The sequence below is a fragment of the Pipistrellus kuhlii genome, unplaced genomic scaffold, assembly GCF_014108245.1.
Source record: "Pipistrellus kuhlii isolate mPipKuh1 unplaced genomic scaffold, mPipKuh1.p scaffold_m20_p_8, whole genome shotgun sequence".
Taxonomy (NCBI): Eukaryota; Metazoa; Chordata; class Mammalia; order Chiroptera; family Vespertilionidae; genus Pipistrellus; species Pipistrellus kuhlii.
In genome coordinates, this window is record NW_023425584.1 from 49,668,676 (window position 1) to 49,681,132 (window position 12,457).

A 12,457-nucleotide genomic window follows, 5' to 3' on the forward strand; every position below is an offset into this window, starting at 1 on the left:
GAGAGATCTGAGTTCACCCCCTCCCTTCCTAGGAGATGATGCCTTTGAGTAGCTGTAGGAAGAATGGGAGCTGTAGTGGGTGCTAGTCAGGATTTAATTCAGCCTTAACTGAAGAGAGAGCTTTGGGAAGCCACTATGGGCAACATATGTTTTAATTCAGACTACGTACTGTTTACTAGTTTGGATAATGTTTGATTTCTCTAGAACCTCTTTTTCTTCTGAAAATATCCTCATGGAGGACCTTGCGTTTCTCCTTCCTAACATTGGGTCAAGTTGGTCAATTCCAATTAAGAATGACTTCCAAATGTAGAAATTGGTTTCAATTGAATAATACGCAGAAATATTACATTTCACCCAAAGCTCTTTTTCTGTTTTTCTTTTTTGTTTTTACTTCTCTTTGTTATAATAAAATACAAAATTTGTCATTTTAATCATACATAAGTGTATAATCTAGTGGCATTAATTACAATACACAATGTACAGTCATCTATTTCCAAAACTTTCCCATCACCTTCACAGGAAACTGTACCCATTAAGCAATAATTCCTATTTCCCCTTTCCCAAATCTAGTAGTTTCTAACCTACCTTCTGTTTCTGAATTTGCATATTTTATACAGAGAGGAGCAAAAGTAGGTGTGAGAACAAGAAAGCTCATTCTTGTATTATCATTTATTAATGATTGTCTTATTTTCTATACCAACCATTATAAACCTACTTTTGCTCAAACCTATGTTTCACATAAGTGGAATCATACAATATTTGTCCTTTGGTGTATTACTTATTTCATTTACTGTAATGTTTTTAAGGTTCATCTATATTGTAGCATGTATCAGAACTTCATTCCATTTTATGGCTGAATAATACTCTATTGCATAAATATACCACATTTTGTTTGTTGATCGACATTTGAGTTTGTTTTTTTGGCTTCTATGAATAATGCTGCAAGTAGCACCGGTGCACATGTATCTGTTTGAGACCCTGTGTTCAATTCATTTGGATTTCTACCTACAAGTAGAATTGCAGGGTCATATGGTAATTCTATATAAGTTTCTGAGGGACCACCTAAGTGTTTTCCGCAGCAGCTGCACCATGTACATTCCCACCAGCAGGTTTTCTTTTCCTTTTTCAAGAAACTTTTTGAAAGCTTCCCTTCCAAACGAGAAGGAAGGAATAAGAAATTTTGGCTTGTATCTCAAGGAGCCAACCAGAGTAATCCCTCATCTTGTCACACTGTCACACCGACTCTTATAAATGGGCTGTAAAATGGCCCTCATTTTAACACTTGGTTTTATTTTTTTTTTCTATTACACAGAGGTGTAATTAAGTACATATTTCTTCTTTTTTATTCACTAGCCCCTATTATTTCCTTTTCCCATGCTACGGTTGTGGGAAAGCATTATTTTGGTTGGATGGAAGGAAACATGCCCAAGGCCTATTATTTAAGTCACCCAACATGTATGCTGTTCCCCTAAATACCCAGATCCTTCCACCTCACCAGATTGTGGTTACACTTTCCAGTCTTTTTCCTCCTTGAACAAGTTTTCCCATGTCATATCTCAGAGCCATTGCAGGCTGTTCTTCCTGTTTCTGGCAGATTGATTGTCTCATGTAGCGGTGTGGTTTTGCTTTGCCCATAAAAAGAAATTATTCTGCATTAATTTTTTCTTTTAACATTTCAGGAATAATTCCACTAAGCATACACTTTAATGGTTACTAGGAATGTGAACTTCACATGATTACAACCAAAAGATTGTATTTTTGAAAACTGCACTCTATACATCATTGTGGTCCATTATGTGCCCCAAGCAGAGGAGTTTCAAGCTGATGGATGTTAGAAGTCCTCGGAGAGCAAGAACCCCACTAGAGGGCGCATTCTCCATGTGCACCCTCTTATAATGCCAATCTAGTTAAGAAGCAGATAGGAATCACAAAATGTTTTTATAGAGGAGAAAGCCAGTGAGGTACTCTTCTTGGGTGAAAAATTAAATGGGTTCTAAAATATCTCAGTAACTAATCAAGAGAAGTAATCCTATATAATAAAAGCCTGATATGCAAATCAACTGAACGGCAGAACAAACAGTGAAACAACCGGTTACCAATGACACACACTGATCACCAGGGGGCAGACATGCAACACAATATCTGCCCACAAGTCCCAACCAGCAGCAGCGGTGGGGGGCAGGGCTGGTGAGCAGGCTGTGCCAGGCTGGCCAAGGCGGGTGCCAGCAGGAGCCCCCAGATCATCCTTCTAGTTGCCCCACGGATAGGCCCTGATTGTCAGCCAGGCCTACGGACCCTACTCGTACACAAATTTCATGCACCATGCCTCTAGTCTATAATAATAAAGCATAATATGCAAATTGAACAAACGACCAATTGCAGAACCACCATCCAGATGACCTTCTGGACAACAACGCTATGACACACACTGGCACCAGGCCAGCCAAGGGGGACTTGATGTGCTTGGTTGGAGGCCCCGCCATCACCCCATGATTGCCCTGCAGAGGGAAGACCAGGCTACCCTCTACATTAGGGGTGTCGAACTCAATCAGAGAAGGGGCCAAAATCTAAAATCCAGCCTAAATCGCGGGCCGAATGGTTTACTGAACAGTCATAAACTGTCATTGTGATGGAAACGCAGCGGAGTGCAGTGATGACAGCGCGGTGCGGGCCACATTGCAAGGCCTGGCGGGACGGATTTGGCCCGCGGGCCTTGTGTTTGACACATGTGCATGGTGATCAATTGCGAAGGTCTGGCCAGGTGAGTGGGGCCTCCCTCTGCTGGGTGACTAATTGCAGAGCCCCACAAAAGGAGGCCCAGGCCAGCGAAGCTATCTCACCCCACACCTGTCACCTGAAGAGGGACAGGCAGCACCTCACAGATGGCAAACACTGGCAGTGGTGAGGGCAGAGGTGAGGGCAGGGTCAGCTGCTGGCAGCCGGGGTAAGGAAAGCCCCAATAGGCCCTGATCGCTGGCCAGGCCTAGGGACCATACCCAAGGGGTTCTGGATTGCAAGAGGGTGCAGGCCAGGCTGAGGGACACTCCCTCCCATGCATGAATTTCATGCACCAGGCCTCTAGTATTTTAATATTTTTAAAAGTATAAATAAATGCAAAAACATACAAGAAAAACAATAAATCAATATTTTAAGCCTAGCCCAGTATGGCTCTGGTTGAGCATTGACCCATGAAACTGTCATGGTTTGATTCCTGTTCAGGGCACATGCCCGGGTAGTGGACTCCATACCCAGTAGGGGGTGTGCAGGAGGCAGTGGACCAATGATTCTCTCATCATTGATGTTTCTCTCTCCCTCTCTTCCTTCTTCTCTGAAATAAATAAAAATACATTTTTAAAAAATTTAAATAACAAAAGACTTAGTATTGCTGACTTTTCCTTTGCCTCTGACTCTAATATGATTCAGCACAATACTAGTGGCTAGGAAAGTTTTTATTATGACAAAAGAAAAGCAAAATCACTTTAACATTTCTATTGTTCCATTATTCCACTTCCTCTAAATTCTTTTTTTTAATTTTTTTTATTCAATTATTATCTGTGTACATATGTACACTTCCTCAAATTTCTCTCCCACAGAAATCACTCACACAGAGCCCTGGGAAAAACTGAGAACCAAGTAGAGTTTATTCTCAGTAGATTCCATCTTTTTTTTTCCCCCACTTCCACCTCTCCAGGTACCCAAAAATAGGCCACACTGCACCTCTCTTAGCCTTGTATAATCCAAAAGCAAAAATAATCTACCCAAAGGGGGGGCGGGGGAAAGCTTGAGCTCAAACTAGACCTAAGATTATTGAGAAGAAATTAGTCTTAAATAGAATCATACAATTTCATAAGAATCTAGAGAACCAGCAACCAATTCCTGTCATATTACTAATAAAGTAACCAGCCCAGCAAGGTTAAAAATGACAGTGCAATGAGTTACACTAGAAGCAGAGCAGACTAAAACCCAGGTCCACTGGCCTACAAAACTGAAAGAGCTTAATCTTTACTCCATGTGGTTGACATTTGAAGCAGAACATAAAATTCAGAAATCACTGAGATGTGAAACTACTAAATTTCTGTCTTAAAGTTCATTGCACATTCACCATCATTAATTATTTCCAGTATCTATCCAAGGATGATTTTGTGTCTTTGGAGTACTATGCTATAAACTTTCAAGCCTTGGTGTATGAGGTGAAATTCCAAATAATCATTCAATAACTAGAAGAAGAGAGCTCATACAGAAAAGAAAATGGACAGACACAAATGGGAAGAATGAGAAAGTAAATAGTATACAGGTTAACCATAATTTTTAAAAGATTGCTTAAAGAACCAGCATTTAAATGGGTGACAAATTTTTATGTCAGAAAACTTTTTCAAATATTTCAGTAATTGAGATGTCCTCAAGGTTTGGCCCAGGAATGGGTTTGGTAACAAGTACAATAATCCCCGGGTGATACATTCCAAGACCCCCGTGGATGCCAGAAACCACAGAGTACCGAACTCTATATATTGTCTTTTTCTATGCAAGCATACCTATGATAAAGTTCAATTTATAAATTAGGCACAGAGAAGATTAACAACAATAGCTAATAATAAAATAGAACAATTATATCATACTGGAATCAAAGTTAGTTGAATTGTGGTCTCTCTAAAAATACCTAATGGTACTGTATTCACCTTTTCACATAAGAAAGTACTTTACCGCTTCTCTTTGGCATATCTGAATTGTAGCATCACTACTCTTGAGCTTTGGGGCCATAATTAAGTAAAACACGGGTGACTTGAACACAAGCACTGCGACACCAACAGTCTAGTCCTCCAGTGGTCGGCAAACTGCAGCTCGTGAGCCACATGTGGCTCTTTGGCCCCTTGGGTGTGGCTCTTCCACAAAATACCATGTGCAGGCACACACATACAGTGTGACTGAATCTCCGTGGCCCATGTGCAGAAGTAGGTTTTTGTCTATTTTGAAGAAGTGGCATTGAAAAAGTTTAAGTTTAAAAAACTTGGCTCTCAAAAGAAATTTCAATCGTTATACTGTTGATATTTGGCTCTGCTGACTAATGAGTTCGCTGACCACTGTTCTAGTCGGTAAGGGAGCACCTTCGGCATAAAGACATAAAGGCATAAAGACGCCAAGATGCAGGGCAAAGGGTGACTCACGAGGTTTCATCACGCTACTCAGAATGGTGTGCAATTTCAAACTTATGAATTCTCTATTTCTGGAATTTTTATTTTAATATTTTTTGGACTGTGGGCAATTGAAACCAAGTAAAGAGAACCCAGCAGAAAGCAAAACAGCGGATAAGGTATGTTCCTTGTACCCAAAAAGGTGTCATGGCTTCAGACTTCTTTCTCTTAATTTCTCCTTACTCTTTAATGTGAGATATAAAATCTATTTACATGTATCAAAGTCAAATAAGAAACAAATACAGCCCGGCCTGCGTGGCTTGGTGGGTGAGTGTCTACCTATGGACCAGGAGGTCATGGTTCGATCCCTGGCCAGAGCACACGCCCGGGTTTCAGGCTCAACCCCTAGTGTGGGGCCTACAAGTGGTAGCCGATCAGTGATTCCCTCTTGTTGTTAATGTTTCTCTCTCTTCCCGCTTCTCCCTTCCTCTCTGAAATCAATAATATACATATTTTTAAAAAACAAAAACACACAAACCATTAGCTAGGGAACATATGTCACTACTTGAGTACAATAACCAATTTGGTGAGGAGAAACAGTAGATGCAATACAATGCAGTGAAAAACATCAAATACAGTTTATGGATTGGAGGATGGGGAATAGGCGTGATTCTTACTTTTCTGAAAACTAGTATTTTGAACCCAGAAATTTTAATTGACTTTTCTGTCTTATTATAATATTGCTGTGTGTGTTTTTCTCTTCATTTAAGTGGTTGACTATTTTCTGTAAACTCCCAAAAGCCTCAAGATTCCACTTTCTTTAAAGACCAGAAGTTTGTATTTAAAAATCTTTAAAGTAGTTAAAGGTAAATAACACTTTTTATATTATTGCCCCAAAATATACTTCTAAATTTAATATGATGATCATAATAATTATTGAAGTTGCCTCAAGTGGTATATAATAAAATTAACACCATGACAAGACCTGCAGAGAAATATAAATCAATAATAGATACATGCCCACCCTCACCCATACCCCACTCCCCACACTCCCTCCAATACTTGCCAAGACATTCTTTTCCTACTCTGTTGTTTCACCCCATTTTCAAAATCCCCAGGAAGTCTACATTTATTTCTAAAATTTAGCCAGTGACTCACAAAGCAATTATCATGTCATTGAACACGTTGTTCTAGTTGCTACCCTGGCTTCGTAGTTTTCTTGATAATCATTTTACCTGTGCTTTCTCAAGTTCAAATCTAAGATTATTAATGGTTAGTTAGCCATGTCCAGTTTCTACATTCTTACTAGAAAGATAACATCACTACATAGATGCCACATGACAGGACTGTTGCTTGCTAAATTGGCATTGTAGGAAAAAGTAGAGAATATCACATGCCAGCTTCAAAACACCACACTAAGTTGGGAATATGTTTTATCATTCAACTTGACCTTCAATATTTCATTTTACACTTGGTGGGTAGGCCTTCCTAATATTGGTGTTAACAGTAGGCAAGAGTTGAGGTGGAACTAAAAGTACTATAGCTACATGCAAAACCGCTTCAACACACAGAGGTGCCTGACATGTTAATACAAAAATCGCTTTTCATTTCATTGCTCATTTAAAGCACTTCCTTGGTGGCAGCCAGGAGGAACTGCCAAGCTTCTCATTTTACAAGATTAAGCTCCCAAAGAGAGCTAGTCACCTCTTTCTCAATTTCCAAAATTTCCAGGGAAGGATTCTCACTCTTCAGCAGTCTAACCCTGAACCAATCCAAAGTGAGCAAAATGGAGTCTCATTACAAGTGATAGGTAATAAGAGAATATTGCATAGGAAAAAAATAAGAAAAATAAATATTGCCATGAAAACACACACCTACACTCATATATTTAGATAATAGCAAAAAAGGAGCCCATAATTAGTGCTTAGATGTGTGATATAAACAACTTAATCTATGGGACTTAAAGATTTAATGTAGCTTGATGATAATGGAGGAAAACTTTCTGAAGGATGACTGACATGAGTTGACCTCTGATGTGTAGGTAAGATTTTATGTCATTGCAGAGAGCCAAAGACTCAAAAGGCTGAGCAGTCGCAAACAGAGACTTCCAAATCGATTCCACAAAACTTTGTCAATAATCTGTGCTGTATAAAGCATTGTACCAAAGATCATCAGGAAGGGTTAGGGAATGGTATGATCATTTTGACTTACTTGTAGTTGGTTGAAAAAATGAGCTCAGAGAATATTAATAGATTTTTGTCAATAATGAGGGAAGTTTCTAGCTACATTTTATAGACTATTATACTCAACTCCGACTCTTACACATTTTATCAACTTGAATAAAGGCATTTAAAGTATGCTTCCAAAATCTGCTGAGAATACAAATTTGAGAAAGCTATTTAATAAATCAAAAATACTTCAAAACATTAAAATAATAGATCAAAAACTAGCATAATAAAATTTGATACAAATCAATATGAAGTACTCAACTAAGGATCAAAGTGAAAACTGGTTTGAAGCTCAAAATGTGGCAGATCTGCAAATAGCCATCATTGGAGAAAAAAATCTATGATCTTTTGTTAACCGCAGCATTGCTACAATCCAGCCTTCTGACAAGGCGCTGACATATCAGATGCAATCTTTAGTGGAATTAATGGAATTATAGTGCCCTGAACAAAAGTGTCAGTAATGCTGCTGCTGGGTCTGATTACATTTAGATGATTCAGTTCAAATCTGGATTCTGGATTCAAGGGACACATTGACAAACACTTCCAAGGAAGGGGACCAGAAAGTGGAAGGATCCGGAAACCATATTATAAAGATTAACTAAAGGGTCCAAAGTAGGGGAAAGGAACCAAACAATAAAAAAAGTTTCATGAGAACAACAATTAGATTAATTCTGAGGGTCTCCAGCCAGTGGAAAAAGTACCAATGAAAGGAAATTACCTAGAGGTAGTGTTATGTTGGGTTTGAAAAAGAAATCAGTAATAATCACTGTTCACACACACATACGAGAGAGAGAGAGAGAGAGAGAGAGAGAGAGAGAGAGAGAGAGAGAAGAAACAAAAGAATTAACTTTTTAAACAGTGAACTGAATAAATATCTGCCAAAGAACTGTAGATCATATTCCTGCAGTGGGGATGAGGTTGGGCTCAATGACTTAATAATCTCTTCCAATATTCTATATTCTATTCTCTTCTTTTATATATATATATATCACACTAGAGGTCTGGTGCATGAATTCATGCACCACTGGTGTCCCTCAGCCTGGCCTGCAGAATTGGGCCGAAAATGGCTCTCCACCATCCCCAGAGGGGTCCCAAATTGCAAGAGGGTGCAGGCCAGGCTGAGGGACCCCATCAATGCACGATCGGGCTGGGGAAGGGCGCAGGAGGTTGGCAAGCTGGGGAGGGACTGCAGGAGGGCTCTCGGACATGTCCAGTCTGTCTCACTCAGTCCCAATTGGCCAGACCCTAGTAGCAAGTTAACCTACCAGTCACAGAATCTGCCCCCTGGTGGTTAGTTCCCATCATAGCAAGCGGTTGAGTGGCCTTAGCATATCATTAGCATATTATGCTTTGATTGGTTGAACAGACAACTGGATGACTTGAACACTTAGCATATTAGGCTTTTATTATATAGAACTAGAGGCCCAGTACACGAAATTTGTGCATGGAGGGGTCTCAGCCTCTCAGCCCAGCCTGCACCCTCTCCAATCTGGGACCCCTAGGAGGGTGTGCAACTGCCCGTTTAGGCCCAATCATGGGATTCAGGCCTAAAGAGCAGTCAGACATCCTTCTCACAACCTGGGCCTGGCTCCTAACTGCTCACCTGCCTGCCTGCCTCTTCACCCCTAACTGCCCCCCCACCCCCCGGCCTAGTCAACCCTAACAGCCCCCCCCTCCTTGGGCCTGTTCGCCTCTAATTGCCTCCATTTTGGGCCTGGTCACCCCTTGGAGCTTGCTGTTCAGTCGTTTTGTTGTCCCTCACTAACACCCCTGCCAGCCTAGTCACCCACGCAGTCTGTTCAGTGGTCCATTCGGTTACAATGGTCACTTAGATTTTTATTATTATATTGTAGAATAGATATAAAGGTAAGGGGAGCTCCTTTAGCCAAACTGAATAAAGAAGCCAGCCGCCAGCCATCGCCTTCAACACTTTTAGAATTTGAAAATTACCATCTGCTGGGGCAAGATGTTTAGCAAATTTATTTTATTCTAAATCTTCAAATTAAACATACCCAGAGAATAGATGTAATAATATCAATGCATCCACTGCTTACTTAAGTAGGAATGAACCTAGGGAAGCCAAATGTAAACATTTCTGGCCTGAAGATCAAAACAGTAACAGTGTCTACAACTCATTTCAGGACAAAATGAGGATCCTGTGTGCTCTGCTAGGGAGCTTCTGTATGCTGCTGATGAGGTACACTCTTCCAACAGAAACAGGATTTATGAACTACCTATGTTGCTTGCTGGTTGCTATTAACTTGGGCAAGTCACTGGACTGTCTGAAGCCCAGGTTTTCATCTGGAAAGTAAAACTATTGATGCAATAATACATCCTACGTATCTTTTAAGAAATGTGTAGAGATTAAACTAGGTAATACATGTAAAAATATTCATAAGCTAAATACTATGTGTTATACACAAAGGGAAAAAAGCATGTATTCAATTACAAATTTCTACAGCTGGATTTCTTACATTAAAACATTTTTAATGGCCTGTAAAATTCCTGCTCCCACCTGCAAGGTTGCCTGGTTTTACTATACCAAGCTACACTTTAAAGATATAACCATCCCCTAATTATGGTTGTTTCCTATATTATAAGATTAACTGCTACCCTTTAGCACTGTGTTGAGCATCTGGTGCAGCTTTAATGCTTTCTACTCAGACCGCACACTGATTCCTTTTATACTATTCCAGTGTTTCATATTAATTTTATACTTCTTAATTGTCCATTATAGTATTTCTTTCTTTTTTTTTAATTATGGAGTCAAATAAAACATATCCTGGAACCACACAATCAGAACTTCAACTTTTCCAAATGAGTCACTCAACAACTTTATAAAACATAAACGTTTACAAAAGATAATAAAATTGCTCGACACCAAAGTTGAGATTTCAATCTAAATTATTTATAAAGCAGAAGGGAAGGATTAGATATTGCTGAAACAAAGGGATTTTTGCACTTGCAGTATTTTAAAATAATTCTACATGCACAGTATGTTTTTAAAAAGTGTACTGATCCCACATTTAGTAATAAACTCCATGGGATGTCTGGCAGACATTCCCTGCCACAACAGTTTACAGCGACCATCTGTGTCGGCAAGCAGCTTTCAGATACTCTGCCACCTGACTCGCTGTCCCAACTCTTCTCACTTCTATTCACAGGCTTCGTTTCATTTCCATCACATACTATATCTGCCCTATAGAGGGAGAAAATATTACCAAAACAATACAGTGTTACGTTTCTTAAACCAAAATAAGGTTGAAGAAATTGTAACAACCAATTCCACGTGTGATGGATGGATGGAGCTCTTACTCTAAGCGCTAAGGATACATGTGCATCAGAGGAGGTGTCTTGAGAGATTGCTTAGTCCACTGCCTGCCTTAGGCCAGTCAGGACACTGAGGCCCCGCAGAATGATGTCAGTGGGCAGAGAGAACGTGTGGAGGGCAGGTGACTCCCTGCCAGGGCCCTTTTCAATATAGCACTCCGATCCAGCATTCCTGCGTGACTAGTGACTTCCTCTGTTCTGGATCCAAAGAACAGTCTCTCAATGATCCTTGTGGCTTTGGAGAAAATTTTCAAATATTTTCCCAAATTTCCAAATGCTGGCTTTTCTCAAAGAACTCTTTTTACTCACCCCCACAGCCCTATTTCTCTTCACCCAGTGTCCCCAAACTCTTTGTTTTACAATTGAGATGTAATTAACATGTTACGTGTTGCTCTTTTGGGGCCTACAACATAATGATCCTTGGCATATATTGAGAAATGATCACCATAATAAGTCCAGTTAACATCCATCACCACATGCAGCTACAATTTTTTCTTGTGATGAGAACTTTTAGATTTATTCTCTTAGCAACTTTTAATTATACAAGACAGCATGAACTCTAGGCAGCGTGCTATACATTATTATAGCCCCCGGACTTGGTTATTTTATAACAGAAATTTTATTCCTTTTGATCCTCTTTTACCCATTTTCCCACTTTCCACCTACTTCCTCTGGCAAACACCCCCAGTTACCAGTGAATTAAAGGAAGGAAAAAATGAGTGAAGGGATCAATTCTATGATCATGGCTGGTAACTAGACTTATAGTGATAAACAACACACTGTAGTATATACAAATATCTAATTACAACATTGTACCCCTGACATATATATAATTTTGTATACCAATTTTACCACACAAAAAGAAAAAAGAGAAGATGATTATACATATATCTAGATTGAAAAAAGTGGCAGCAATAATTGTAAGAATTCCAAAAAAAATTAATGCAAACACAGTAAAGAGAACTGGGGAAAGAGTGAACTAGCTAATGAATAATTTTATAAAGTGTCAAAAGCAGCTGACAGGAAAATAATAATATTAATTCATACCAACTGGCTTCTCAAAAAATAGCTAGAAGTCTCTGTCAGGAAATGTGATCGCTGGGTCAAAGTCCACAGATTCATATGGCATCTGGTGCAAATCCTGCACCTCTCACCATTCTGGACTGCGAAGAGCCCTCAGATGGAGCAGTGGTCTTGCTGAGCAGTAATCGTGCCAGGTCTTGGGTAACTTCCCCATCTTCTATCATCTCCCCACAAAACTGTGGGGTATAAGGCACTAAGGTCTCAGGAGGAAGGGGTAGGAAAAACTTAAGTTTTCTTTGTTAAAATGTTAACATGAATATTTGAGTTTAAATTTTTAAAAGAGGACAAGCAGCCAAAACCGATTTGGCTCAGTGGTAGAGCGTCGGTCTGCGGACTGAAAGGTCCCAGGTTCGATTCCAGTCAGGGGCATGTACGTTGGTTGCGGGCACATCCCCGGTAGAGGGTGTGCAAGAGGCAGCTGGTTGATATTTCTCTCTCATCAACATTTCTAGCTCTCTATCTCTCTCCCTTCCTCTCTGTAAAAAATCAATAAAATATATATTTTTAAAAAGAGGACAAGGATTTTTTTTAGAGCAAACTGATTCTCCCCCCCCCCCCACCCCTCTCTCTCTTTAATAATTTGCTTACTTACAAAAGTAAGGCCCATTTATTTTCTAGAACTTGGTACAGACAAACTTGTGCGAAGAAAAGAAATGAAATCCACCCATAATTCCATCCGTCTTATTG